Here is a 6,120-nt window from a genome sequence, read left to right as displayed (position 1 = left end):
CAGACAAAACAGAGTGACAAGTGCTAGAACAGAGAGGTAGAAAAGACACTTGCAAGGAGACAGTTGAATTCTGACAGTTGGGTGCTGATGCAGGCCTCACAGGACACATGTCTAAAATGCCTTGAAAGATGAGTAGAGTTTCCTAGAGGAGTAGGAAGGGTCTCCCGGGCCTATACAAGGCTCAGCAATAAGGTGATATGTCAAATGATAGGGAGCTGAGCGTACTCTTGGAGGGGGAGGTGTTGGATACATAGGAGGCCAGGGCGGGTGAGGGGGGTCAGGACAGGGGTGGAGGGTATTGAGGAGGGCCACTTTTACATCTAGGCCCAGCCTCCAGCTGCCTCTCCAGCCTTATTTACTCCCATTAGTTGCTCCTGACTCACACTCTGGGCACATCCCTAAACTCTACTGCCAGGTCTTTCTGGGCTTTCCTCCCTGCACACATACCCTGCCCTTTGCCTTGAGTTCCTCTCACCCTATTCCCTCCAGTGTCCCTTCTCTGCCTGGACATTTCATGTCTTTGTGAAGCCTCCCTACAACGCTGGGCTGACCCAGGTGCTTGCCCCTCTGCCTCCCCCAGTTGACCACTTGCGAGGACAGACTATGTTTCTACTCCAAAAAGGCACAGATGTAGTCCCTGCCTTCAGCGAGCTTGGGAACCTAAAGCCCTGAAACACAGAGCAAGACTCACAAGCCATAAATGCAGCCCCGAGTACCCAGATGATCACTGGAAGCTGAGCTGTCTCTTTATGACAAAGAGTGCAGGGACTGAAGGCCACATCCCTAAACCAGCTCCACTCTGTCCAAGACCCTCCCTCAACCCTTCCAACTCCAGCATCTCTCACTGCATTGTCTGAATCCATGACACCAATCTTGTTTCATCCCTTTAATCTAACATTTAGAAGATTGCTCTATTCTTTTCCTGCCCCACAATCAGTTATCTGGAGACCACACAACAGCAAAGGAAAAGCACAAGCTTTGACTTCAGGCAGACCTAGACTTGTATCCCACCTGCAGCAGCCTGACAACTTGCTATGAATTTAAGGAGATGACAGCATTTAACTGCTCCAGGATGCAGTAAGCACTCAACAAGCCATAACTCTTGTGGCTGTCGATTAGCCTTGGGGTCACCCATTGTTGCACTCTTCTCCATGTCTACTGTCCTGTGTTCCACCAATGTTCTCCCTTCCCTTTCCTTCTCCATCCTGTCCCTTATCCTTCAGCAAGAGTGACAAATCCTATACAGCTGTAAGACCTCACAAGCTTCATAGAGGAGATAGCATGATGATGGATCTAAAAATCAAGTAGCCATTGCATCTGTGGATCTGACAAGAGGGCAGATCAGCAAGTGGGAAATGGTGAAAAAGGCAGAGACAGGAGAGCATGTATCCAGAGCTCTTATAAGGGACCATAGGGTTTCTATTTGGTGGGGTCCATGCCAGAAATGCTTAGAGGCCAAGATAGAATCTGAGACCACCATGTGCAATTTTGGGAAAATAACAAGCATAGATTTGTGGGGTGGGGGAGGGAGGAGCAGTATGTAGGGTAACTGTATACAGGATGGATTGGGAAGGGAAGAGACCCAAGACACAGGTCCCTCCTCAGGGATGACTCTCTTGTCATACAAAAGTCACAAATTAAGAAGCCCTGAGCTCCAAGATCTGCAACCAATGAAGTGAGTGACCTTGGGACTTCAGTTGGCTCATCTGCAAAATGAGAAGATGGACTTTCATGTGGAGTTATCCAAGTTCAAATACCAGGCCACTTATCAGAACAAGACCTTAGGTAAGATACTGAATTTTTTGATGTCTTCATTTCCCTCATCTGTAAAATGATTGCAAGAGCAAAATACTTCCTTTACAGTGCTGCTGCGAAGACACAGCACAGACAACCACACTGGCACATGATAGGAATTTTAAAAGGAAAAGAAAGAAGAAAATGGTGGCTGTCAAAAGTGGCTCCTCCAGCTTTAAAAAAGAACAAAAGAAAGAAAAAGAAAGAAAGAAAGAAAGAAAGAAAGAAAGAAAGAAAGAAAGAAAGAAAGAAAAAAGATTCACAATGCTTCCTATTACAGTCCTTTCCTACTCAGAAAAAAATCTGGAACCCAATCTGGGCTAATCTGGGGTACAATATGAAAACTTCCTTCTGATCCATTTTTCAAAAAAAAAATGGTTTGAGTACATAATGATCCTTTCCAGATACACGTTGTCTTCAGAAAATGAAAATGTATCATTAGGAAGATAGAAAAGCAATTGTACAAGCCCTGAAAACAATAAAACTCAGCTAAGCGTTTGATTTCTAACTCAGGCTTAGCCCACATTTCGAAGAGGAAGGACTATCAAACAGGTATGAAGGCACACCACTTGTGTCTTCGTGCAACTCATGGAGACTCTGGAAAGCAAACAGACCACAAGACTATAACCAAGTGCTTACCAAAGTCAACCAAACCTTAGATGTCCCCACATTTGTATGTGGCAGATCAGTTTCAACCCCTTCCAGAATATGGTGACCAAAAACATATGACCTATTTCAAGACTCGGGCCATCAAGGTCCTGTTTTAGTTCCTAAAAGAAATCCCAGGAGTTTCTAATCCTACACCCTTCCACACACCTCGCACTTACCCACCATCAGGAAAACATCTGTCATACTGCAATTGGGTTTCTGGAGATCCATCGTCCCCAGAGACTGAACTTAAGGACATGTCTCCTTTGTGTTTCTCTCCCCAGTGTGTCACCACACCTACTACATATTCAACCCCTGAGATCCAGGGCAGTCTGACACCACAGGGTATATTCTTGTAATTATACCTACTGCATCCCAAAGGACCAAAGAAAAAAATACCTGGAATACATGGGTTAATGAGCAACCACATCCCATCCCATTCTTTCCACCCCAAATACCCTTTCCTTTCATTTTTGAGACTCAAGTCTTCTCTGGAAGGCATTTTCTTATTGATCCCCACTCACTTCTGACTATGTCTTGCTCCTGTGCCTCTCTTAGCAATCAGTACCCAGTGTGTGATAGAGGAATTGTCACCTCTTTCCCTCTACAGCAGTATGCTGCCCTGAGGAGGCTCTCGCTGGGCTCTGCCCCTTGGCTCTCCTACTGCATCTACTCAGAAAGCTCTCCACTTCCTAAGCCTCCCTCTTCCTGCCCTCTTTTCCCTCAGAAGAACCATCTCTGAGGTGGACAGAACAGGGCCCAGGTCAGAAATTCTCACCTGACTATTCATCACAATCATCTACAGAAGGTAAAAAATAATAGATGGGAGCTCTGTGCTCCTCCCCATTCAACAGACAGCAGCATCTTCTTGTGCAGTGCCAGCTGCATCCCTAAGACATGATGGTGAAGGTGAGAATGAATGGATATGGCCATATTGGGCATCTGGCCACCAGGGCTGCTTTTAATTTTAACTCTGGCAAAGTGGATATTTTCACCACCAGTGATCCCTTTTCATTGACCTCAAATACATGGTCTACATGTTCCAGTATGATTCCACCCATGACAAAAATCAATGGCACAGTCAAGGCTGAGAATGGGACACCTGTCATCAATAGAAAGTCCATCTCCATCTTCTAAGAGAAAGTTCCCACCAACATCACAGGGAGATGCTAGTGCTGAGTATGTTGTGGAGTCTACTGGTGTCTTCACCACCATGGAGATGTTGGCACTCGTTTGAAGGGTAGATATAAGAGGGTCATCATCTCTGCCCTGCTGATGCCCCCATATTTGTGATGGGCATGAACCATGAGAAATATGACAATTCTCTCAAGAATGTCAGCAATGCTTCCTATACCACCAAATGCTTGATCCCTCTGGCCAAGGTCATCCATGACAACTCTGGCATAATGGAGGGACTCATGACCATAGTCCATGCCATCACTGGCACCCTGAAGACTGTCGATGGCCCCTTTGGAAACCTGTGGTGTGATGGCCAAGGGGCTACCCAGAACATCATCCCTGCTTCTACTGGTGCTGTCAAGGCTGTAGGCAAGATCATCCTTGTACTGAATAGGAAGCTCACTGGTATGGCTGTCCATGTCTCCACCTCTAACATGTCAGTCATAGATCTGACCTGCCACCTGGAGAAAGCTGCCAAATATGACATGAAGAAGGTGGTAAAGCAGGCATCTGAGTCCCCCCTCAAGGGCATCCTGGGCTATGCTGAGGACCAGCTTGTCTCCTATGACTTCATCAGTGACACCCACTCTTCCACCTTCGATGCTTGGGACTGCATTGCCCTCGAGGGCCACTTTGTCAAGCTCATTTTCTAACACAATAATGAATTTGGCTAAAGCCACTGGGTGATAGATTTTGTGGTCTACATGGCCTCCAAAGAGTAAGAACCCCTTGGACCACCAGCTCCAGTGAGAGCAAGAGGAAGTGAGGGGTCTTCAGCTGCTAGGAAGTCCTTGCCCCAACTCATCCCCCAACATAATGAGAATCTCCCGACCTCTGCACAGTTTCCATCCCATGTGCCCTGAAGATGAGGGGATTGGAGAGCCCTGCCCTTCTTTGTCATGTACCATCAATAAAGGACAATGTACCTAGCCAAAAAAAAAAAAAAAAAAAAAAGAGGGGAAGAGAGAAAAATAACAAATAGGTATATATGATCATTTCTTTCTGGAAGGAAATAGATCACAAGTCATTGTTGGAAATGTTTGCCTTTGGAAGGAAGGACTGACAGCTGGATGGAAGGGGTTTATTTATTTATTTATTTATTTATTTATTTATTTATGCATGAGAGACAGAGACAGAGAGAGAGAGAGAGGCAGAGACATGGGCAGAGGGAGAAGCAGGCTCCATGCAAGAAGCCCAACACGGGACTCGATCCTGGGTCTCCAGGATCATGCCCTGGGCTGAAGGCGGCGCTAAACCGCTGAGCCACCCGGGCTGCCCTTGACTTTGTTTTCTATCTTGTGAGTTTTTACTTCAGGCTTGCATGTCATTTAATTTTCTTAAAAAATGGAAAAAACATATGCTCAAGGTCTGCTCCCAGATATGATTATTTAGTATATCCGGGAAGGGGCCTCAGCAGCTGTATTTTATTTAAAGCTGTGGGTGATTTTGTTGCAAAGGCAGAGTTGAGACCCAAGGGGGCAGTTGTAGGCGTGAACGCACATGTGACTGTTATGTGGCAGGGTGGGGGTTGGGAGCAGGAGTCCACAACTTAAAAAAAAAAAAATCCCCTCTCCAAATTCTTTGGAAGTTTCTTCAGCCTTCTTCCCAGAAGCCAGATCAGACAGTGGGCTCAGTCACCTCCCCCTAAAGAAAGGTCAGAATGAAGCTTGTTCTCCATTGGAAGGTGCATAGTGAGGGGTGACAAGTAAGGACTCAGGAGCCAGACAGCCAAGATTCAGGTCCTGGCCCCAACTGTGCTTCCAGACACTTCTCTCTGCCTTCACGTTCTCATTTAGGGTGGTGCGAGGATGACGTGTGTTGCTCTGTCCAGAATACTTAGAGCCAGGCCTGGTATGGGAAAAGCACAATGTAACCAGTGGCTATCAGCACAGGACAAACAGGTGAGCCCCTGGTAATCCGGAGAACTGCAGCCAGGTCACCCCTCCTTGGTCCGTGGCCCGGCAGTGCCGTCCTGCCAGCCCTGTCAGCCCCTCCGTAATGCCACTATCTGTGCACATGCCACCTGCATCACTGGACTGTCAGTGCCCTATGGGAGACACTGCTTCCCACCCAATTTGTGTCCTCCCTGGGACACAGAGCAGGGGCTTTTGAGTACCTGTGAAGCCTGCCCAGGAAGGAGTCACTTAGGTAGGAAGCCGGAGCATGTCTTTCTTCCAGAAAGCCATCCTTGACCTCGCCACATTTCACTCTCTCCTCCTCTCCTCTGTGGACTCACCTCCTCGCAGCACGACAGCATTTCGCCTCCGTGGGCTGAAATCCCATCTCCCCCTCCAGGCCAGGGCTCCTCGATGGTGAGCCTTTCCACCTCCCGCTTGCACACTTGCACATCTCCTCTCTTGGCACACAGCAGGAGCACAATACATGTCTGCAGGGTCAGACTGCTGATCCCACCTGCCCCTCGCTGACATTCCCTGCAGCCCCTACAGGAGACAAACACGGTGTTAATGGGATGGGGACTCTCCACGTCAGTGCGTTGCA

General features: G+C 47.5%; 1 pseudogene; it reads left to right on the top strand.

Annotated features, from left to right (window-relative positions):
* The first annotated feature begins 3,342 nt into the window (after positions 1-3,342).
* Positions 3,343-4,295, top strand: LOC129498449 (glyceraldehyde-3-phosphate dehydrogenase-like; annotated as a pseudogene).
* Positions 4,296-6,120: the final 1,825 nt, after the last annotated feature.

Source organism: Nyctereutes procyonoides, unplaced genomic scaffold, assembly GCF_905146905.1.
Source record: "Nyctereutes procyonoides isolate TBG_1078 unplaced genomic scaffold, NYPRO_anot_genome, whole genome shotgun sequence".
NCBI classification, from domain to species: Eukaryota; Metazoa; Chordata; class Mammalia; order Carnivora; family Canidae; genus Nyctereutes; species Nyctereutes procyonoides.
Note: the sequence above shows the minus strand (reverse complement) of the source record. Positions and strands in the feature narration are given on the sequence as shown.